Source organism: Bos taurus, chromosome 29, assembly GCF_002263795.3.
Source record: "Bos taurus isolate L1 Dominette 01449 registration number 42190680 breed Hereford chromosome 29, ARS-UCD2.0, whole genome shotgun sequence".
Lineage (NCBI taxonomy): Eukaryota > Metazoa > Chordata > Mammalia > Artiodactyla > Bovidae > Bos > Bos taurus.
In genome coordinates this window covers 12,025,683-12,050,095 of record NC_037356.1, presented here as the reverse complement: position 1 = coordinate 12,050,095, position 24,413 = coordinate 12,025,683, and the positions used below count along the sequence as shown (strand labels likewise).

The following is a 24,413-nucleotide window of genomic DNA, read 5'->3' as shown; positions in this document are numbered from 1 at the left end:
TTCTGTGCCTGCCTCTATTAAAAGTGTCAAGATATTTACTAATTTAATCTCCCACAATTAAATGTGAGCCACACAAGGAGACTATTTCATCTCTGTTCACTCCTGTACCTGCAGAACGATTCCTATACAAGGAAGGTGTTTGTCTGGCTGTCATATATTGGTCCTGGGCACCAATCCTTAATCCCCTACCCCAACGCTCCACTGTATCACAGGAGCTAGAAGGATCTCTTGCTAGCAGGATTACAGTCTACACTGTTTCAATCAGTACCTTGCACGAGTTTTGTGATATGGAAGGGTGGTGGCAGACTGGCAGAGGAGTTTGTGCTGCTATGGCTTCTCACAGTTTCCTCAGATCCCACAATTCACTCTGCTGGTCTCCAGCTTCAGGGCTGCAAAGAATCTATGGCCCAGGCAACGGCTTGCTGCAGTTTCTCAGTTTGGATGTATCTGTTCGACTATCATTCCTCCAACCCTTCCAACGATTTCTAAGCACGTTAATACCCTAAATTATATCCCTTTCTGCTTAAAATACGTAAGGTGCTGTCTGTTTTCCTGACTGACTGAATATTCCATAAAAATCTGTTAAACAATTAAGCAAAAAAAACAACCAACTCAGTGGGCAGTAACATCCCTACTTGCAGTTGTAGAATTGAGGCTGTGTGTGCTGTGCTTAGTCGCTCAGTCAACTCTTTGTGACCCCATGGACTGCAGCCCACCAGGCTCCTCCAGGCAAGAATACTGGAGTGGGTTGCCATGCCCTCCTCTAGGGGATCTTCCCAACCCAGGGTTCGAACCCAGGTCTCCCACATTGCAAGCAGATTCTTTACCAACTGAGTCACCAAGGAAGCCCCGGTGGAAGAAGAATTGAGGCTACTAGAGATTTAGAATTACACGGTAATTATTAAATGCCAGAGCTGAGAGTTGAGCCCTAGACTCTAGCAAAAGCGAAGGTGCTTTTGCTTTTTCCATTCAGATGCTGCCCTCAATAAGTATAACATACCATGTTGCTGCAAAACCTTACCTCAGAGGTTAAGACTGTTGTTTTCACTGTTCCTCCTGCTAGTGACTAATGTGGCTAGAAAGTTCCCTATAAATTGGAAGGGTACATTAATTCCCAAGGCAAGCTTTCTATTAAATATATATGAAAGCCAGTAGGATACCCTGTTGAAAATGTGCATTGTATTTGCATTATTAGTGCAGATACTAGGTGTGTGGCACACAGAAGAAGCTTGCATAGTATTGATCGAATGAATAAATGAAAGTTCATTGATTTTCCTTAGCCAGAAGTTCCTTTGCAGATTGTATGCTCTGGTGTTGCTTGGGTCATAAACCACTTGTGGGCTGATAATTCCATTAACCTTACTGCCTGGATCCCTCCCCACTGTTTAGCCAGGAAACAATATCTCCAAGGCTGTTATTTTCCTTGAGTAACCTCAGTTGTCAAGAGCATTGTTAATTCTGAGGCAGATAGACACAAGAATCTATCCCTACCATTCCAAAATGAAAGATCCAAATGAAAGACTGAGGCCCTAAAAGCTATTAACTCACTCCTGCTGAAACGCAATCGAAAACAGCATTGCACTGAGAATTGAACAGATCTGGATTCTCATATTGACTCCTACCACTTACTAGACCTGAAACCTTGGGCAAGATATTTCTGTGACCTCAGCTTTCTCATTGATGTAATGGTAGTAGTAATATCTCTAGAGCTACTGAAAGGAAGAACCATTACAGACAGAAGGCACCTGGCACAGTATCTGGCCCGCGATGAGGAGTCAGTGGGCAAACAGCGTTGCCATCATCAATACCAAGGAAGGGTCTATTGGCACACAGCCAGTCATCTGGCAGGCTGGTCCACGTTAGTCCACAAGACTCTCCAGTCCCAAACAGGCAGCAGTGATATGAAGGAACACTTAGACATTTTTCACACCTACAACTGTACTACCTAGGGAGGTTATATAATTGCAAAGAACTGTGTATCTGTATATTATAACTTTTGTAGGTTTCATGGTGGCTGGTGACTCTGGTTGGGGTAAGAGTGGAAACGGCTGGCACAGAGTGGGTGGAGCAGAGTCGTCACACCTCACCTTCCTTTAAAATGAGATCCAAGATTAGACTCACTAGAAGATTCTGGGGGTGGACAGGTAGAATTGGGTGCCTTTTACATGCCTAGAGGTAGTAGTTAAAACTGTAAGAAAGAATAAGGTCATGGATAGTTTTGGATTAAATGAAGGAAGACCAAAGCACACGTGACCTCAGAAAACTTACCGTAGCCAGTTTCGAACCTGGTGCTTGGCACACAGAACATACTCAATGAATATTTGTTGCATTAGTAAATAATCAGATTGGAAAGTATATCAATCTTCCTTAAAAGGCCTGTGTCCCTCACTTCTTTTATGGTTTAGACTCATTTTGAAAAGCTGAGAATGTGTATTTCCTGAATATTCCGTCTCTCAGTTTGAGAAAGTGTTCTGAAAGCCTATTAATCAGCACTGATATATATTTCTTATTGTATCAAGATCTGGTACGATTTCATTCCTTCTCCAACCACATCTTAACACAATAATCTCATTCCAGCCGCATTTACCTTATATTTAGTAATCTTCCAAATCCAGACATACATACACTGGAACTGGCCTGGGCAACCTGGGATGCAGGGTCAGCTTTATATATTTCCTTTGCATATCTGCCTTTTAATCATTAAAGCTGCATATATTTATGAGAATAAATAGAGTGAATAAAATATAAACAAAACAAAGGAGATTATATTTTAAAAAAGATCTCTTAAAATAAGCTTTTGTCTTTTTTCCTACATTAAAGATTAGATAACCTTTTCTCAGTGCATCCAGTGAATTTCAAGGGCATTTCCCCCTCATTTGCCCTTTGAAATGGAATTATTGCCATTTAAAGGTGATATGCAAACTGTCATACCTAAGCGTACTACAGCCTTCTAAGTGTCTGGCATGCAGGCTGACGTACATTGCTGGAGGGCGGTGGACGAGGAGCTGGCATAATTTACTTGTAAACAGAATTCTATTTTCATTTCTGTCAGACCCGAGGTTTGGATTGAATTTTAGTTTCCTAGTCCCCAGGAGCATATCAATGCCATCTTTACAAATAATTGTCCCAAATATGAAGTTGATCCATATGAGCACATGGCAGTGTGGTCCAAAAATGCAACCAACTTGTCCAAAATTTGTAGGGTCTGTGCTGGAGAAATTAGGGCTGTTTTCACCAGAAGTAGCTAAGTTCCTTCTAGTTGGTCTTGGATCTGTTAAGCAGGTGCAGAAATTTAAAGAAAGAGGGGGGAAGCATGGCCCCTGCCTCCGACTCACTTTACAATCTCCTAAGGAAATGAACTGGAAAAAAAAAAAAAAAAAAAAGGAATGATGAAGCTTAAACTGAAGTCCCTGGACGAAGAAGAGAAGAGATTTAAGTGGACAGCACTGGCCACATCTGGCATCATAGATGCGGTGGACATTGAAGCTGGGTAGAATTTTCATAGAAAGAGAGGAAGGCCTTCTGACTCATGCACAGAGACACCAGATTATTATTAATAATCTGTACTGTGCTTTTACTTTTTTCATATTCTGTGCTAGATTCTGAATATACAGAAAGAAACATAATAAAAGACTACACTAAATATCCTATTTCTGAATACTCAGTACTTACTATTGGACACCATGATGGTTTTGGAATACATATTCCTTTCATTTGTGATTTAGTATCAGGAAGTGTATCTATACCACAGAAGGAAGCAAACTCCTTTGTGCTCTCCTACATGCCTGTATTCATGAAATCCTCACTTTGTGTTGTCATAGATGAAGAAATTTCATTTTAAAAAATCAGCAAATTCCATCTGGCCTATGAAACAGATTCTTTAGAGGATATCATGCATGTTTTTACAAATTCATCTCACTGGCTTGCTCCTGAGTGGATAATTAATTATTTAAGAATTCTGAGGGACAGATGGATTCCTTTCTATTGTTAACACATATATTCCCTAAAATTGATTCGAGAAAAAAATTGACTATATAAGCAAATTAATATTTCCAAAAATAGTATACTACTGAGGAGTGATTTAATTAAAATCTTCTCCTTAATACCATAAAAAGGAGGCAGATTTTGTCTTGACTGTTTCAGTTCAATGTGGATCAAAGGCAAGAGCATTGACAACATCACCTGCCAAGCCCCCTTCCATACTTTTTAGAAGTGCAATTTCTATTGATACAAAATAAGCACTTGCAAAGGACCAAAAGAGTGTTCAGAAGGCTGTCACAAGAAAGTTGATGAAGGACTCCTCAAAAGTTTTGTAAATTTACATGCAAAAATTAGGGTCTGATAACCATAATTTAGTTAAAACTTTTTTTTAAAAAAGGAAATGCTTTTCTTCATATTTTGTCTCTATGACAACTAAATAGATTTGGAACAGTGCTATCTTATACTAATTAAGGACATGGCCTCACAACATGGACTTCTATGAGGATTAAATGCAAATGTGTGAATTATCTAGTTTCAATTAGGCTGCTGCATTCCTGGCTTGCAGTTGTGAGCAAACACTGTTTTGCATAAAGAACATGAATTGAAAATTGTTTCTTAAGAATTAGATAAAACTAAGGGAAATGAAAAGGAGCCCACTGCTTGTATCACACACATTGATGTAGAACCTGGAGGTCTGTATCCACTCATTTATCTTTCCATCCTTCTGTCCGCCATCACTGAGCCCCTCCTGTACGCCAGGCAATGGGAGGACAAATAAAAATGTCTGTCCTTACTAATGAGCTCCCTCTGGTGATGGTGACCCACGTAAACATGATAATTACAAAACATGCCCAGAGCATCTGGATTATAACGAGATGAAACCCACTGGTGGCAGGGTTGGGGGCGGGGGTGGGGAAACAGAAGAATGTCCTCTGGGAAGATACAAACAACCTAATGCTTATTTGTTTATATTTTATTTATTGTTTATCTATATCCCTACTCATTTTCCATCTCATGTTATTTTGATGGAAATTGTTTCACCTGTGAATATGTCAGTATGTATATCTAAAAGATAAGGACCTGTTTTTAATATTACCACAATATCATTATCACATCTAAAATATTACCAGTAACATCACCAAATATCCAATTGGTATTTATATTTCCAACTGTCTCATAAATGTCATGAATTTTTTTTTTAGTTTGAATCTGGATCCAATGTGTTTACTGATAACAATTAGTTGATTCATCTTTTAAGTGCTTTTCCTATATTTCTTTTCTCCTTGTTACTTATTTGTTGAAGAAGTCTGACTTTTAAAGGACGAGTGGGAGGGACGTTCAAGAGAGAGGGGATATATGGTATACTTAAAACTGATTCACATTGTTGGGCAGCAGAAGCTAACACAACATTGTAATGTGATTGCCCTCCAATGTAAAAATATATATATATATCTGATGATAAACCATAAAGGAAAAGAATATTAAAAAAGAATGTATATATGTATAACCGAATCACTTTGCTGTACAACAGGAATTAACATTGTAAATTGACTATCAGATCAGATCAGATCAGTAGCTCAGTCGTGTCCGACTCTTTGCGACCCCATGAATCGCAGCACGCCAGGCCTCCCTGTCCAAAGGAAGCCACGAGGGAAGCCCAATAATAAAAAAAATAAATAATAAAAAAGATAAAAAACAAACAAAAAACCAAACAACAAAAAAAGGATGAGTGGGGTTAAGATAAAGGAGAAGGGATTAGGGAAAGCAGTTTAGAAAAACGAGTTGCCAGGAACAAAAAATACTACAAAGACATTGAGGTCTTCCTTGCTTTCCTTAAACACAAACTCTGTGATCATTTTCATTTCAGAAATACTGCTCAGTATACACTATCTCCTTTGAACATTCATTGGAAGGACTGATGCTGAAGCTGAAGCTCCAGTATGTTGGCCACCTAATGCAAACAGCTGACTCACTGGAATAGTCCCTGATGCTGGGAAAGATTGAGGGCAGGAGAAGAGGGTGTCAGAGGATGAGATGGCTGGATGGCATCACTGACTCATTGAACATGAGTTTGAGCAAACTCCAGGAGATAGTGAAGGACAGGGAAGCCTGGGGTGCTGCAGTCCATGGGGTCACAAAGAGTTGGACATGACTGGGCAACTGTGTGACTGAATGACAAACACTATCTCCTTTCAATGCCCTTCTCCATGTGGCTAGTAAACTCCTACATCACCTTCAAGGCTCAGCTCCAGAAATTATTCTCAACTTCTGAATGTCACTGTCTCCATCCTCCCTAACAGGATGTATTACCTGGTATCTATCAATTAACCATGTTAGATGCTGGGCAGGAAAAGATAAATGAAATCAAATTCCTGCCCTCAAGAAATTCATTGGGGGATATTTTTGGCAAGAAAGACAGTAATGTTACACTCTGGCCTCTAAATGTACATTTCCCCGTATAATTCAGTCATAGCAAGTATGTGCTCATTGCTGTGTAAGGCATAAGCTTGAAAGCAGTCAGAAAAAGTTAGATTTGCTATAAAATCATTAATAGTCTTGCTCTTTCAGTTTTGATTTAAAGATAGAAAGCATGACTTTGTCAATGGGCTAAATGTGCTTTATTGTTTTTTCTAAGGTTCCTATCTTATGCAAAGGTTGTAGGAAGACTAATACTGGAAGATTAGACAATCAAATTGTAATGAGTTTAGCTGGTTCTCTATGGCTCACATTTCTACTTTTTATACAGCTGTTGAAGCAACCGAAGCAAACAAGATAAAAATGTATTACCCAATCATAATTGTAAATGATGCTCTTGATGATGGAAAGCCCAGAACACTCTTTCATTCACTTCAGGGCTGTCAGTATTTCCTTGGGTTTGCACATTCTGGCCTTTACAAGTAAAAATAAATGGTCTTCATATTCACCATGCCAGCACCTTATACAGTGTCTTGCATATAATGGACAGGATGAATGGGCTTTCCTGCCACTTTGTAGCTGTGTGATCAAGTCTTACATTCTCCTCTCTTCCCAGACTGCAGTTATGAGAGGTAAAGGAGATAGTGTGTGCAAGGCGGCAATAAATACATGAGAGATTTAGTTATCATTTGTTAAATAAATCAATGAAAAAATTGAATATTTTGCCCTGTCCTTCATTCCTGTCCTATTCAAATTCCTGGCCAATCTCTCCAGACAACCTCAAATAATATCTCCTTTATTACTGCTTTAAAAATTATACAGGGCTATCTCAAACATTTTAGCACATAATTGTACATTGTTTCTGTGTCTGACTGTTATTCTCCTCCATTGTAGCCACAAGCTTTTAAAAAATAAGATGGGTCTTACACAGAAGTGATGTCAAAATATTTAACACCTAACTCTTTGGTTAATCTTTAGCTAATCAATTAGCTCTTCAGCTGCTCAATCAAGGCCTGGGAAAGGAACTGGAGTTGGGAGTAGTTTAAAGCAGCTGGGAGGGGGAAAAGCTATTTACCAAGAAGAATATAAGCATTTCAACAATTTAAGAACCAGGAGTTCGGTGTGTAGTCTGAATGTCAATACCGGTCTCCTTGACACCTCTCTAGCATCCCCTATTTGTTAGAAACTCAAAACACTTACTAATGAGGTGAGAAATTCAGCCCAGAAACAGTTTATCTTGCTATTTCTCTACCTGCATAAGGAAACCTCAAAACTAAACAAAGAAGAGTTTATCTGGTTTGTGCTATGAGAAGTAAAGTCGTGTCATGGGATAATGGCACCTTTTCATTCTGGGATGACGTATGTGCTTACACAATGGAGTATTACTCAGCCATTAAAAAGAATACATTTGAATCAGTTCTAATGAGGTGGATGAAACTGGAGCCTATTATACAGAGTGAAGTAAGCCAGAAAGAAAAACACCAATACAGTATACTAACGCATATATATGGAATTTAGGAAGATGGTAACAATAATCCTGTATACGAGACAGCAAAAGATGTATAGATGTATAGAACAGTCTTTTGGACTCTGTGGGAGAGGGCGAGGGTGGGATGATTTGGGAGAATGGCATTGAAACATGTATATTATCATACATGAAATGAAATCGCCAGTCCAGGTTCAATGCAGGATACAGGACGCTCGGGGCTGGTGCACTGGGACGACCCAGAGGGATGGGATGGGGAGGGAAGAGGGAGGGGGGTTCAGGATGGGGAACACATGTACACCCATGGCAGATTCATGTCAATGTATGGCAAAACCAATACAATATTGTAAAGTAATTAGCCTCCAATTAAAATAAATAAATTTATATTAAAAATAAATAAATAAAAATCAACTTAGCCATCACCCTTCCACTATTTTTAGTTTATTCTTGCTCTGCACCGAAGAGCTGTCTTTTAAAGAAGAAACCAGTGCCCTGGGGAGCATTTCCTACATGATCACTGCTGCCTTCTTTAACTCGGGCGTGTTTTCTGAATAAGTCTCTGGTTCCCCACTCACACAGCTGGGCTGTGACCAGCGCCACGCTTGGCTTCATGTTTTCTGAACAGATTTGCTGCACCAGAAGCAAATGGCAAGAGAAAATAAACTTTGATTCCTTTTTCTGCCATTACTGAGTGTTCTTTGGGAAGAAGCTAGAGGAATGAGTATCTAGGACCACGCTCACTAGGTAGGTGGGTTGACAGCATTTAACAACCTTCATGATATAAAAAGAGAATGTTTTATGATTGCATTTAGATGCCAGAAAATTGTGAACAGTATGAGCACACTTCCTATGGAAAGTAAATAATAGTCTTGTCACTCCTGTGCTGCAAAACTGAAAAAACAATCCAAAACATGGCTAATTAAATCTGGAGTCAGGAGTTTTAGTAAAAACTGTTACCAAGCCCACCTAGTACAATTTTATATACAGGAAGTATTTTACTTCTTCAATGGAAAGAAAAAGTGAGTATTGCCTAAGGCTGAAGAACTAAAGAAAGAATAAATTATATAAACTATGAATAACACAGACACCAAAATTTAATCTAATTTTGCTATGGAGCACTGATATTTTGCTAACAAATATTTTAGTCAATTTCATTCTCAGTGAGATAATATACCACACAATTAGCAAGTAAGCGCATCTGCCCTCACTTGTCTTATGCTTTTGTTTTGTTTTTGTCTTATACAATTTTTTGGCATCAGAAATTTCATGATATCAAAATCTAAATAAATCTGAGGCACTGAGTGAGACAAACTTCTTGAAAAGGTCTCACAAAAGCAAAAAAAGGAGAAAAAAAAAAGATGACAATGGTGTTGTCTAGCTGTAAAGTTCTATGATTTTGAAACAGGGGATGAATTCTAAGGTTCATATTGAATTGACTTCAAATCTGTACACACATTGTAAAAAATAATGATATGACTGTGGCTCTGCTTAAAACCCAACTGTTATTATCCAATAACAACAGGTTTTGGTGAGACTGATACATCAGGTTTTCTATTAATTATACCACTGGTAAAATTGCTTCTAGCTGGCAACTTCTGCAATAGTGTCAATGTGAAAATAAACAGAGAGTTAAACAATTACCTGGTTAGCTTTTGTGACTGCAGAAAGCTTTTTCCTCTGCCTCAAAGCCCTTGCCTCTTTCTTATTTTTTGGTAAACCCTTGCTTATCGTGTCAGTATTTAAAGGCACGCACCATCGTACGCTTGGCCTTCTTCCCATTCGGCACTACACTAATTCTAGTGGACATCTGTACACTGTGTGCTGTACTATCACAAGTTGAAGACCAAGTATCATTCCACCATCACCACGATCCCCTGCTGTTTTCTTTCTTTTTTCTTTTGACCACACTGCATGACTTATAGGATCTTAGTTCCCCAAGCAGGGATTTAACCCAGGCCCCCACAGTGAAAGTGGACAGTCCTAACCACTGGGCAACCAGGGAATTCCTCACTATCCCTTGCTAACAGTAACAGCTGCCAGACTTTGTTTTGAGACTTGTCAGGTCAGAGGGAGTCTGCCTTTATCCTGTTTAACGTTCACAGTGGGCTGGTGATTTGGCTTTATGTTCATGGGTAAGCCAGTCCATTCAAAGTGAACTTTAGGGACCATTCTCAGGCTCACTTTCTGGCTGGGTATGACTAAGAAAACAAGCTGTCCAGGAGCCACTGGCAACCATTCTGGAACCATGAGGGCAGTTAGGGTTAGGATACAGATAACCTCAATACAGGCAGCATGTCAAAACCCAAAGAAACAGATTTCTTGACAGCTCTGTGAGCCATAGGATCAGACCTCTGAGGCTGTTTTTACTGCTGTACTTTTGGGTTACAATCACCAATACATTTCCTTTATCGATCAAGCCAGTTTGAGTCATGGTGCCTGTTCCTTGCAACAGAAAGCAACCTCAACTGCTCTTGTTATGGCGCAGTAGGGATCACACTGTGTTACAAGTGTGGGCTCATGTGCCCAGTCCTCTCGGATTATAAACACAGTGAGCCCAAGGATTACAGCTGTTGCTTTTTGTAATCTCAGCACCTAGCAGAACATCCGGCAGTAGTCTATGCATACGAACTGATTAATAACTGACAAATAAACAAGCAAACGAGTATGTAAAGCAAGCTAATCCAGGTTATTCCAGCCAAAAAGCACCTCTTTCCCAGTATTTTATACTTTAAAAAATGTGACTGGAGTCCTCCTGGACATCCACGGCATATTTATAACCATTTTCTATTCTAATTCAGTTCCCTAAGAGTGCTTTTTCTCCTTTTTCCTCCTAATTACATAAATAATACATCTCATTGCTGCTGCTGCTGCTGCTAAGTCGCTTCAGTCGTGTCCGACTCTGTGCGACCCCATAGATGGCAGCTCACCAGGCTCCCCCGTCCCTGGGATTCTCCAGGCAAGAACACTGGAGTGGGTTGCCATTTCCTTCTCCAACGCATGAAAGTGAAAAGTGAAAGTGAAGTTGCTCAGTCGTGTCTGACTCGTAGCGACCCCATGGACTGTAGCCCACCAGGCTCCTCCATCCATGGGATTTTCCAGGCAAGAGTACTGGAGTGGGGTGCCATTGCCTTCTCCACATGCTCATTACCAAAGTTCAAATGATGCATAAAGCATAAAAAATAAAAAGATGATGGGATTACCATCACCCAAGGCATACTCTATTAAAAGTTTTTAATTCAGAGGTTAAATGACAAATTTTGTTTTGTCCTATTTCTACTTGTCAAATGTGACACAGACATTAGTCATCAGAGAATCATAAGTTTAACTTCTGTATTTTCAGACTGGGGGAACATTTGATGTAGGCATACTACGTGCTGAGTTTTTACTGTGCTAGATGCTTTCACGTGGATGAGGGAATAGCTGTTTACCAGGACACGAGTTGTCTCATTTTTGTTTTCCCAACAGCCGTGCTTTATAGCTAAGGAAAGTAAGGTTGCCAGATTTGGTAGTAGAAAATATGTCCCAGGTTTGGGATGGGCATGTACACACTGCTATATTTAAAATGGATAAAAATAAATAAATAAATAAAATAAAATAAAATGGATAAGCGACAAGGACCTATTGTATAGCACAAGGAACTCTGCTCAATGTTATGTGGCAGCCAGGATGGGAGGGGAATTCAGGGGAGAATGGATACATGTATATGTATGGCTGAGTCCCTTCCCTGGTCACTTGGAACTATCACAACATTCGGCTATATCCCAAAACAAAGTTTTTGATTTTTTTTTTAATGGGGGGGCACCCGAAATTAGCACGAACTCTCAGAGCAGCTACAGTTTCAAATGGCATATGGACAAATGGCAGTTTTAATCCAGCTGACCCTAACGTCACCTTCCAAAGTCAGTCTATGCCTCTGAACTAGAAAAAAGACCAATGTCTGGCCTTGATGGATCACATTGCAGTCAATTCCAAAATGGAACTTGAAAAGCTTTTAGTCTGAGATCTCCATAGATTTGACCACTTTCTTGTTCAAATGACTTCTTTTGGTTTAATGGGGAAAGGTCAAAAGCAAAAATGAAAGCCCCACAAAACCAACCCACTGGAGTTTTAGCTTCACTACTCTGAAGTACAGGTAAACATTCTTCAGTGCAGTGTAGGACTATTCCTAACATTCCGGGGGCCCAAGGTAAGAATACAAGTACAGTATGGCAGAAACCAACACAACATTGTAAAGCAATTACCCTCCAATTAAAAACAAGTACATTTTTAAACAATACATTTTTAAAAAAAGCAAAAAACAAGTCAAAGCCCCCGGACCTGGGCCAGCCCCTCTTCTTTTCGATAGTTCCTTCCTGCACCACAAAAGGCCTTTTGTGCGGACGTGTGGCTATCCCAAGTCCAGTGATGATCAACAAAATACTACTCCCGGCCTCACCCCTAACCCCATGCCAGTAGCAAATGCACGGATTTCCTCACACCCAGGGGTGGGCACACAGTACGACCCTTGGAAATGGGCTCAGGATTGTTTAGGGAAGAAATTCTGGGATCCTATTCACCCCGAATATGGGCTAGAAAGCAAGCTCCAAATGGACCCAGCCTCTTGCATCAGAGACTCCTCTCAAGTCAGAGAAATGCTGTCCAGGTCAAAGGACAATATTAATTCAGAGTAACTTTTAGATCTTATCTTGAATTTGTTAGATATTTGAACTTCTAAAATTCCATGCCTTTTAATACTAAATTTTATACTTTGGTGAGAACTATAAAGATGGCTCAGGAAAATGTGACCTTGATTAGTTAGCACAGACCAAAAATGAGAGTAATGAAAGTCTCCGACTTCATTTTTTATACCCCCTGAATTCTGACAGAGGGTTAAATACATGGGGAGGAGTCAAGGCAGTTATAGGGCCAAGATTCCAAAACGGAGTCATGTAGCACTAGGCAAGTCCTACTGAATCTTCTTACCAAGGTGGTTACAGTATAGATTCTAGAAGCAGACATGTGTGAGTTCAAATTCTAAGTGCTGCCATAAGACAATTTATTTTTTTAACTAATTTTTTTTTAATTGAAGGATACTTGCTTTACAGAATTTTCTTGTTTTCTGTCAAACCTCAACATGAATCAGCCATAGGTATACATATATCCCCTCCCTTTTGAACCTCCATCCCCATCCCAATCCTCCAGGTTGACACAGAGCCCCTGTTTGAGTTTCCTGAGCCACAGCAAATTCCCATTGGCTATTTTACATATGGTAATGTAAATTTCCATGTTCCTCTCTCCATATATCTCACCCTCTCCTCCCCTCTCCCCGTGTCCATAAGTCTGTTCTCTATGTCTATTTCTCCATTGCCATAAGCCAATTTAAATCAGTATTTAAATAAACTTTTCTCTAATCTCATTTCCTAATTTGATATTGAGAAGCAAGATAGTACCTACTCAGTGGAGTCATGATGTGGAGTACATGAGAAGAAGCAGGTAAAACATACAGCGCAGTGTCTGGGGTAATAAATGATACCTACTGTTATAATTAGTAGTTTAATGCAATGTCAGGGTCAGAATTATGGCCTATTCATTGTTTGGTAAATAACTTAGAAGGCTATGATACATTATCTGGCATCAGCTTACCGCCATGCTCCACATTTGAAATCAAGTTTATTCTTTGAATAAGTATGTAAAGACATTAGATATCATTCTAAGAATCAGTGAAATGGGAACTGAAAGGTAATAATTATGTTTACTAGGTTTCCAAAATAAAACAAAAAAATCATCTGACAGAAGTATATCTTGCTAACAAGAAAATTTTTATAATCTTCCTTTTTAATGTGCATATTTCTTTCAAAATCAACATCAAAATGAACATATATTTTACAAAATTTGACATCTAACCATAATGACTACCTCTCACTGGGTCCCCTTTGTATCAAAGAGTGTACTGTTGGTAACATGTACACAACATCACCTTTCTGGCATCATCTTCCTGACCTCCCTGACCCCATTTTACAGATAAGGAGAGTGAGGTGGCGACCACAGTGACACAAAGCCCCTGCCCTTTCCATTTGCTAGCTGCTGAAGCCAGGTCTCAGAACAGCTCCTGTAAACCTCTCCCCTTTCTACCCCCTACAACCTTTCTCAGAAATCATGTGTCATGCAGGCAAAATGTTCATACCTCTTTGGCTTTTAACCCTTTTTTAAGAGACAAGTTTTTTGGTGTGTATGTGCTCTCTCAGAAGGTTCTTATTATAGTCCATATTTGTCTTCCTGTAAATTTAATTGAGAATAACTCAAGCTAAATTTTCTTTTGTTGCTATTAAAGGAGCTGATTCCTGGTGGGTGGAGATGAAAAAATCACCACCAAATGAGAAGAAACTCAGTTTATGGAAATTAGTTCATTTGCTTATTTCTCCATAAAACCACACTGAATCAAAACCCAGATACTGCTGCAAAATAAACCAGGGGCTCTGGTAGGAGATTTTTAAAAATACAGTACAGTAAAATTCAATGTACAATATATTGCAAAGGTACTTTACAGCCATGTTCTTGGCATTAAGATACATTAACACTTTTAGGAACATTCAGCTATGTGTCCTGATCTTTACAAAGCATAGTGTGCTGATCAAACCATCAAATACAGATATTGGTTTATACCTGCAATAATTTGCTGAATTTCCTATCTTGATCATTACTGCTGTACTCCGGAGGTTTTGAACTGAACATAAGACAAAAAAACATTTTACAGACCCCTTGTGGGGCAGCCGTTTGTAAATTAGAAACCGAGTCTCAGGTTACACACCCCTAAGTGCCAACCACAATACATCACTCCTCTGCTCTTTGAGCAGAACTTATTCAGAGAAATGGAAAATATGGAAAAGCTATTTATGGACAAAAGAAGTATGCCTGGAAAATGTGTTCCTGAAAAAAAAGGTACATTCCATATTCCAAATTTGCCAAGTTTTGGGTTTTGGTGCAATCAGAAAGTGTGCTAGGAATGGAGAAACAACTTTATTTGAAGTACAGTGGTACTGGTGACCAAAATATTTATCAGGAAAAAACAAAAAGCATGCTGAGGGGGAGGATGCATACTTTTTATCAAGGCAATGCTAAAACGAGTTGCTTTCCTTGAGGATAAAGAGGACATTTCTTTTCAGATCTACAGATTCCACATCTAAAGAGAAAGTGCAATTATGCATAAAGTAAATGCTTTGGACAGACAAACCGTTATGGGTCCAGAAGACAGTAGCTCCTTGCCAGTGAAATAAAGCAAATGTCAACAAGCCAGACACACTTGAAACATTCAGAAAAATGTCTTGCTATTCCTTTCCATACATAATACGCCATATGACACCACAGTTAAATCTGCTACTGCAAAAAAAAAAAAAAAAAAGTACATCAAGCTGTGGTTTCCATGAGATTTGGACAGAGGCAAACAACACGGCAGAAAGGAGTCCGCGATGGTACAGGTCTCCCTTCTTTCCTTCTGAGGAGGAAATGACTGCCTACAGCTAGCTGACCAGGAGTTAGCGCTCACCCTGCCCGGAGCCAGGATCTGGAGTGTACCCAGATGCGGACCAAAACGCAGCTTCAGGTAATTATTAACGGGAACAGGAAACTAGAGAAAACAGTCCCAAGTTACACAAATACAACAGTCCTGCTCTCTGCATTCGTCTGTCCTGCGGGTGGGTTGTATAGCTCTTTCCATAACGATCCAGTCTGTTTTTTCCCCTCCTTCTCCCACATCACCAACAGGCATGCCAAATGCAAATCTGCTCACATTCTGATCCCATTCCGGCAAAAACACAGGGACTACCACCATACTGAGTTTCACAATAATCTCCACAATGACAATTATTCACAGCCCCTCAGTTCTGTTCACACAAAAGATTGCAATTTGAATCTTGCCTTGCATAGGTTCAGCTCTATCGGAGCTGGTTACCAGGCAAACTGTGTTTTAAGAATCACCGACTGCTGGGGAGGGTAAGCTGGGGGGTAGGGATGGACAAACCGCCCTGTACATACCTCCTTTTGGCAGCTAGGCAAAACAATTTCGTGACAAAGAGACTTGTTCTTTTCAAAGCTCACCCAACACATGAAACTGACAGAATGAAACCTGAGAAACTTTAGCAACCAAAGAAAGCAGCTTTCCAAGGATCAAGGTGAATAATTGATTTGTCGGCTTTTGTTTCATCTTTTAAGCTATTTTGCTCATTAAATAGAACTGTGGAATTTGTCAGAAGCCCAAACACTGACACACACTTCTGACAGCAAGTGCCTATTTCAAACTACAGATTCATTTGCCAAGCTTATTCAACAACGATTAGCTGCAAAGCCGGGGAACTTACCGAGCACAAAATTATTGGAACAAAGCAGGGAGGAGGCAGAAGGCACCAAAGGCAGCTTCTCCGTCTCGTTGGTGCCAGGTTCTCCTGTCTGCCGTCCAGCTCACACTTGCCTTTATAACGAAGACTCCGGCAGAACTCACTAGCGAAACCTGATGAATTATAAAACAGCCCCTCCTAGCCTCTCATATTTTACATCACAGGGGGTGACCACGCAGCATCCTCTCTCCCTGGGTACATATATTTCCTTGTAACTCATCCTGATAAATATATCAGCCTTAAAAGCAGCGACAGTAATTGGTGTTTGGGATGTACCAGCACGAACCAATAAGATGCTTTCCCACCATCCGTACAGCACCCCCATCCTCCACTCGAGTTCCCCCACACCTTGTTAAGGTGGATCCACCCAACCCAGTGGGGGTAGGCAACCATGGCAAAATGTGGAGGAAAGCCTGTGAGTCTCCAATGCCTACACGACAAGGCATAGTACTCAGGTTCAATTCTCATAACAGTTCTGTAAAGACCAGCACTCATATCTGCACAGCCCATCACAGCACACCAAACACTTTGCTCTCCCTGAGAGAAGGGCTCTGCAGAGCCCCTCAGCAACAAGGAGAGTTCAGCAGTGCTACAGTGTAAATGAGCCATCAGAGAAGTTAAGTGACTCTGTCCAGTGCTCCTAGAAATGGAAGCTGTTAAGAGGCCCTAGAGGTTCGGGAGTTCAAGCTGCCCGCTGTGCAGATGAGGAGTCCGTAAGGAAGAGAGAGAGAGAATGACTTGCGCAGGTCACACGGTTTCCAAGTACGATTCCAGCCTGACCCCAAACCCAGGTCTTCTGATGTTAAAACTGTCTTTCTATCCTACCGTGCTACCTCTAGAGCAAAGAAGCCCTGAAAACGGGGAGAAGGGCAGAAATCAGAAACAGTCCCATTGATTGGCCAAAAATCATTAACAGGCAGGCAGCACGGAGGAGCAGTATCTGAGCTGTTTCCTCACTGACAAGGTCGGTATAACTTCTCTAGGTTCACTGAGTATCAACACCAGAAATCATGTTTTGATAATAATAGCTATTATTGAGCACTTCTCATATGCCAGGCAGTTAGTTTTAGTGCTCAGGCTCATTTAATCTTTATTTAATCTTCAAAATATTTCTATGAGGTAGGTATTATCACGAACAACATATTTCAGATGAAAAAAAAACCTGAGATTCAGAGAGGTTAACACATCTGAGTAGGATACCAGCTGCTAAGTGACAGGGTTGGAATCGACTCCAGGCAACCTGGTTCCAGAGCCCACGCTCTTAAACATATCCTTCCATCCCAAGTAGTGTTTCACATTCAACTCTAGGGGCAGATGGGCATGTGAGCAGGTTTACTCACTATGGCCTTTAGTAGAAATTAGAGAAAGAGCATAGGTTTAGGGACCCAAGAGCCTTATGCTTACACCCTAGCTTTGTCACTGATTTATAGCATCATGGGTGCTTTATCTGTAAAAATGGATATGTTAATGTTTATCTTGCACGATTAAATACATCAAGAAAACATAGTGCCTGAAAAAAACAAACAAACAAAAACCAACCAAACAATTAAGAAGAAGAAAATGCAGTGCCTGGTTATAATGCATACTCCCAAAATTACTGGTTATTATTCTTACCATACTTCTTGTTGGAAAATGGATTTCTGTCTTATTTCTCTTTAAACTGTCTTTTCCCATGTAAACTATTTTCCAAGGAGTATTCTGTTAAGAGGGCGTCTGTGGTGGCTCAGAAGGTAAAGAATCCACCTCCAATGCAGGATGTTTGGGTTAAATCCCTGGATCGGGAAGATCCTGTGAGAAGAGAATGGCTACCCACTCCAGTGTTCTTGCCTGAAGAATCCCGTGGACAGAGAAGCCTGGCGGGCTACAGTCCATGGGGTCGCAAAGAGTCAGACACAACTGAACAACTAAGTGCATGTGCGCGCGTGTGCACGCGCGCGCACACACACACACACACACACACATTCTGTTAAGACTGTGAATCTGCCAGCCTGTGAAAAAGTGGAAACGACACCAGACAGATCTATCACCCAGACTGAAGAGTGTCCCCAGGAACATGAGGGCTTTCTGCCTGAGTGGCAGGCCCGGGGGCCCTGTTCTGGGCTACCTGTTCATCTCCCTGGCTTCTCCTCCGCTTCACTTCCGCCTTTAGTCAGATGAGCTCACCAGCCCAGGAAAGCACACATAACCGCACATTGGATATCCACAGGGAGACCAACCTGGCTCCCTCTGCCCGCTTCAGACAGGCACCTGCCACATAACAACAGGGCTCTACGTCTACTGCCATTGGGTCAAGCCATGCCAAGCAATAAAAAGGTCCTGTCTCTAAAGTTCCACTGCAAACTCCTGTCCTAATTTAGTACAAGCCATGATTTGGTCACCTGTCAGGTCCCAACCTGGTGAACTTATCCATATAAGAGATTACTATCTCCAAGGCATGCAATCAATGTTCCCTGAGGGACATCAGTGTTAGCCCTCTGTGGGACAAGGTGATGCTATAATCTTCCAGGCTATTCAGGTATAATATGAGAGATTTCCTTAGCTCTGTTTCTAAAGAGTGTCTGAGTAGCCAACTTAATTTACTAATGTATGCACCATTCTCTCTGTTTTATCCTCTAAGCATATTACTAGAGGATATGGAATACAAGTAGATGAGGTGCCCACTCTTCTCATGACCATAATACTGGACACTGTAGGATCAGAGGTATGCAACATAATCAGGAGCTCGGGGGAGAGGGACTTGAATTTCTAAACATGTATAAACACCATGTGTAGTAAAGAATAAATGGTAACTGTGATTATAAGATAAAGGGTTACTTCAAATATTATTATGTGGGAAGACTCTTGAGAATCCCTTGGACTGAAAGCAGAACAAACCAGTCAATCCTAGAGGAAATCAAATATTCATTGGAAGGACTGATATTGAAGCTGAAGCTCCAATACTCTGGCCACCTGATGCCAAGAGCCGACTCATTGGAAAAGACTCAAATGCTGGGAAAGATTGAAGGCAGGAGGAGAAGGGGTAACAGAGGATGAGATGGTTGGATGGCATCACCCATTCAATGGACAGGAGTTTGAGCAAGTTCTGGGAGATGGTAAAGGACAGGGAAGTCTGGGGTGCTGCAGTCCATGGGGTCACAAAGAATTGGACACGACTGAGCGACTTAACAACAACAACAATCTACACATGGCCTGATATGGCTTGGTCTACTCTAAATCTTTCCATTATTTTCAGCTTCTTGGTCTACCATGATCCCCCCAAATCCCTTCTAGAACCATTCTCCCCCTGCTGCCTGGCTATTCAACCATTATGACACATCCATGAAAAATCACTATAGATGAGTTTTCATACAGTTTTTAAATTATAACACACTGTTCTTTCCCTTGTCAGTTCAGTCGCTCAGTCATGTCTGACTCTTTGCAACCCCATGAACCGCAGCATGCCAGGCCTCCCTGTCCACCACCAACTCCCAGAGTTTACCCAAACTCATGTCCATTGAGTCAGTGATGCCATCTAACCATCTCATCCTCTGTCGTCCCCTTCTCCTCCTGCCTTCAATCTTTCCCAACACCAGGGTCTTTTCAAATGAGTCAGCTCTTCGCATCAGGTAACACGTATTCCATCATAACTACCACCCCATGCCACCGATTTCTCCCAGACATAATGAACTGTATGGTGCCTGGAAGCTGTGCCAGTACTTGTGCATATTAGTGATGGTGCTATTTACTGACACATTATGTGCCAGTGATGGGTTAAACTTTACTTGCATCGCTCATTCAACCTTCATAACATTTTGAAGTGGGCTGTACTATTATCTCTAATTTGTAGATGAGGACTTGGTGATTGGAGAGGTTACATGACTTGATAATAAATGGCACAGTCAGAATAATGACTGAAGTCTAAGACTGCAGAGTCTGCTCTCTTAGCTATTATATCCACTGCTTCTAAGAGACTGAGAGAACAGAGAACATAAAATAGAAGTGTCTGTTCCCAGTGTTTTTACATCTTCATATCCTGTTCTCTCCTTAACTTACTTTACTCCAGTTTCACCTTGACCATTCCACCAGAGTTGCTTTTAAGGCAAATAATGACATGCTCACCAAGAGAAGCAATGGCCAGAGTTTACTTGATGTCTTCACAGCTCTTTGACACAGTAACTCTTATCTTCCTTGAGTCAACCACTTTTTAAACTTGGTTCCTGAGACCCCCATGGTTTCCCTCCCACCTCCTTAATCCATCCTTCTCAGTCTCCTCTGCTGAGCCCTTCTCCACTTTCTGATCTTTTAAGTTTCTTGTGTCCCAGGGCTCATTATTAATCTCTCTCATTACACTCATTCCCTAGGCCACAACTTCCAGTATTGAGGCTTACGTAATGCCATCTCTGGATTAAAAACTACCACATGTAGATCTCTAGCCCTGGCCTGTGCCCTGAATGCTAGACTTTCATATCCAGTGCATCCCACATCAGAGCATCTCCACTTGACTGTCTAATAGGCTTTCATATTCAAAGTGTCCAAAACTAAAGCTGTGGGTCCCACCCCTCCCATATTTACTGTACTCCTAATATGTACCTTTTTTTAAGATGGCAAAATCATTCACCAAGTTGCTCTGGTCAAAAACCCGGGAGTCATTCTTAGTTCTTTTAAAATAAATCTTTATACCCCACATCTTATTCATCAGCAAATGCTGTTAATTCTGTGTTCAAAGTATATCCCAGATCTTTTCTTCATCCTTACTTCTGCTCTGTAGCCTTTACCACTATCATCTCTCACATGTATCTATGCCATTGCCTCTTAAGTGTTTGTTTTGCTTTGACTATGGGCTTGCTACAAATCATTGTCTACACAGCAAAACAAAATTCAGACTCTAGTACTCCCGATGCAGCTCCCTTTCATGGCTCCCCTTTCACCTAGGATGATAAATTTCTTAAAAAACAAACAACCCTTATGGCCCCTGGTACTTTACTATATCTTTAATGTATTCAGCCTCTCCTGAATGACTCTGACAAACAACAGTTCTATGAGTTTGGTTTGTGGTATGGGTTAACTTGTATTCCCCACCACAAACTCATAGGTTGAAGTCTTAACCCCCACCCAATACCCCAGAATGTGACCTTATTTGTAAACAGAATTGTCTCAGATGTAATTAGTTAAGAAGTCAAACTGGAATAGGGTGGCTCCCTCATCCAATGGGACTTACTGGTATCCTTATAAAAGGGGGAGACCCACCTCCTAGAGTAATGGAAATAAAAACAAAAGTAAACAAGTGGACCTGATTAAACTTAAAAGCTTTTGCACAGCAAAGGAAACTATAAGCAAGGTGAAAAGACAACCCTCAGAATGGGAGAAAATAATAGCAAATGAAACAACTGACAAAGGATTAATTTTCAAAATATACAAGCAGCTCATACAACTCAATACCAGAAATACAAACAACCTAATCAAAAAGTGGGAAAAAGACCTAAACAGACATTTCTCCAAAGAAGACATACAGATGGCTAACAAACACATGAAAAGATGCTCAACATTGCTCATTATTAGAAAAATGCAAATTAAAACTATAATGAGATATCATCTTATACCAGTCAGAATGGCCATCATCAAAAAGTCTACAAACAATAAATGCTGGACAGGGTATAGAGAAAAGGGAACGCTCTTGCACTGTTGGTGGTAATGTAAATTGTTACAGCCACTATGGAAGATGGTATGGAGATTCCTTAGAAAACTAGGAATAAAACCACCATATGACCCAGCAATTCCACTCTTAGGCATATACCCTCAGGAAACTGGGGTTGAAAAAGACACATGTATCCCATTGTTCACTGCAGCACTATCTACAATAGTTAGAACATGGAAGCAACCTAGATTCCCATCGACAGATGAATGGATAAAGAAGTTGTGGTTCATATACATAATGGAATATTACTCAGCCATAAAAAGGAACGCATTTGAGTCAGTCCTAATGAGGTGGATGAACCTAGAACCTATTATACAGAGTGAAGTGAGTCAGAAAGAGAAAGATAAACATCGTATTCTAACGTACATATATGGATCTACAAAATGATTCTGAAGAATTTATTTGCAGGGCAGCAGTGGAAGAAACAGACATAGAGAATAGACTTACAGACATGGGGAGAGGGGAGGAGAGGTTGAGATGTATGGACAGAGTAACGTGGAAACTTACATTACCATATGTAAAATAGGTAGCCAACAGGAATTAGCTGTATGGCTCAGGAAACTCAAACAGGGGCTCTGTATCAGCCTAGAGGGGTGGGATGGGGAGGGAGATGGGAGGGAGGTTAAAAAGGGAGGGGATATATATATACCTGTGGCTGATTCATGTTGAGGTTCAACAGAAAACAACAAAATTCTGTAAAGCAATTATCCTTCAATCAAAAAAAAAAAAAAAAAAATGGGGAAACCAGGACACAGATAGGCAAAGAGGAAAAATGGAGGCCAAAAGACTAGGAACTACCAGAAGCTAGGAGGCAGCTCTGCTGGTAGCATGCAGTGATTTTTCATCAAGCTAAAATGACCTTCCTTTATTATGAGATTATGTCTTTTCTACTCTGTTTTTTCTTATTGTTTTTTTCTATTCAGTTGCCTTTTTTTTTTTTAATTTTTTTTTTTTAAGTTGCCTTTTTATTTTTGGCTTCCCTGATAGCTCAGTTGGTAAAGAATCCACCTGTAAGGCGGGAGACCCCGGTTTGATTCCTGGGTGGAGAAGATCCCCTGGAGAAGGGATAGGCTACCCACTCCAGTGTTCTTGGGCTTCCTTTGTGGCTCAGCTGGTAAAGAATCTGCCTGCAATGTGGGAGAGCTGGGTTTGATCCCTGGGTTGGGAAGATCCCCTGGAGAAGGGAAAGGCTACCCACTCCAGTATTCTGGCCTTGAGAATTCCATGGACAGTCCATGGGGTGGCAAAGAGTTGGACATGACTGAGTGCCTTTCACTTTTGACAATGAGAATAGTGTGTTTTTTTGTCTTATTTCATAACATCCTTTCTTTTTGGCAAGATAAAAAGTTGGTAATTCTGTTGGCCTATAAAAGTTTGTCCTGAAGCATTTCTGGTCTATGAAATGTAAAAATCTGGCAACAACTGCTTGAATGCTGCCCTTTTTCATCAAGCAAGAAAATCCATCATGGGGGCTTCCCTGATGGTTCAGTGGTAAATAATCCTAGGATTCTTTACCAGGAGACATGGGTTTGATCCCTGGTCTGGGAAGATCCCATATGCCATGGAGCAACTAAGCCTGTGTGCCACAACTACCGAGCCTGTTCTCTCGAGCTGGGGAGCCACGACTGCTGAGGCCTACATGCCCTAGAGCCTGTGCTTTACAAGAGAAGCCACTGCAAGGAAAAGCCTGTGCACTGCAATGAGAGAGTACCCCCCTGCTCACCGCAACTACAGAAAAGCCTGCGCAGCAAGGAAGACCCAGCACAACCAAAAATAAGTAAGATAAATAAAACCAGTTCTTAAATTAAAAAAAGAAAACTCATGATATGTAGCCACATTTGGTGATGGGAAGAAGAAAGCTTTTCTCTCAATCAGCTGACAAGGCACCTCCCTGCTCATACATAAATTGCTTATGCTAATGGTCATAACTCATCTTATTATCAACAAATTAATTTGGTATAATCCTATGTGACAAATTTGTATGAGAATTTAACAATATTCACTCATAACTGAACTCCACAAAATTCAGACTTTTTCTTAGTCTTTCCCTCTCCTTCTTTCTTGGTGAAGATTTTCTATTTCACTAAATTCTTGACTTGTTTTTGACTTGATCCCTTTTCTTCTGGGTTCAGGACCTGTGGATTTGTGCAAACATCTGAGGATTAAATGAGATCACCTCGGTTAAATATCTGGAATATTGCCAAAGCCCTTAGTAAATGCTAGTTCCCTTCAAAGAAAGAAGCAAAGCTTTAAGCATTCAGGAGGGAAATGGCTTGTGGACCAAAGGAGATATAGAGCGACTGAATGACTTGGCAAGATGGGCCAACCTGAAGAGTGTTAATGAACACTATCTGTTCGTTGAGTTTCCAGTGATCATAAGACAGTTTATAGAAATGGTGGGCTTATTTATAAATGTGCCCACACATAAACATACACAGAGAGAAACTGGACTATACTGATAAATCATATACATCACTAATATAAATTT

At 40.6% G+C, this 24,413-nt stretch overlaps 1 protein-coding gene across 19 annotated transcripts in view; it reads right to left on the bottom strand.

Moving 5' to 3' along the window:
- Positions 1 to 24,413, bottom strand: part of DLG2 (discs large MAGUK scaffold protein 2) — a 2,323,126-nt gene that overhangs the window by 205,716 nt on the left and 2,092,997 nt on the right. The window contains exon 1 of one of the 19 annotated variants that reach the window (XM_024987490.2): positions 16,216 to 16,443. The exons of the other annotated variants lie outside the window; for them this stretch is intronic. The gene's annotated coding sequence lies outside the window, so the exon portion shown is untranslated. Of the gene's footprint in view, positions 1 to 16,215; positions 16,444 to 24,413 lie in introns of those variants that run through there. 19 annotated transcript variants of the gene reach the window in all.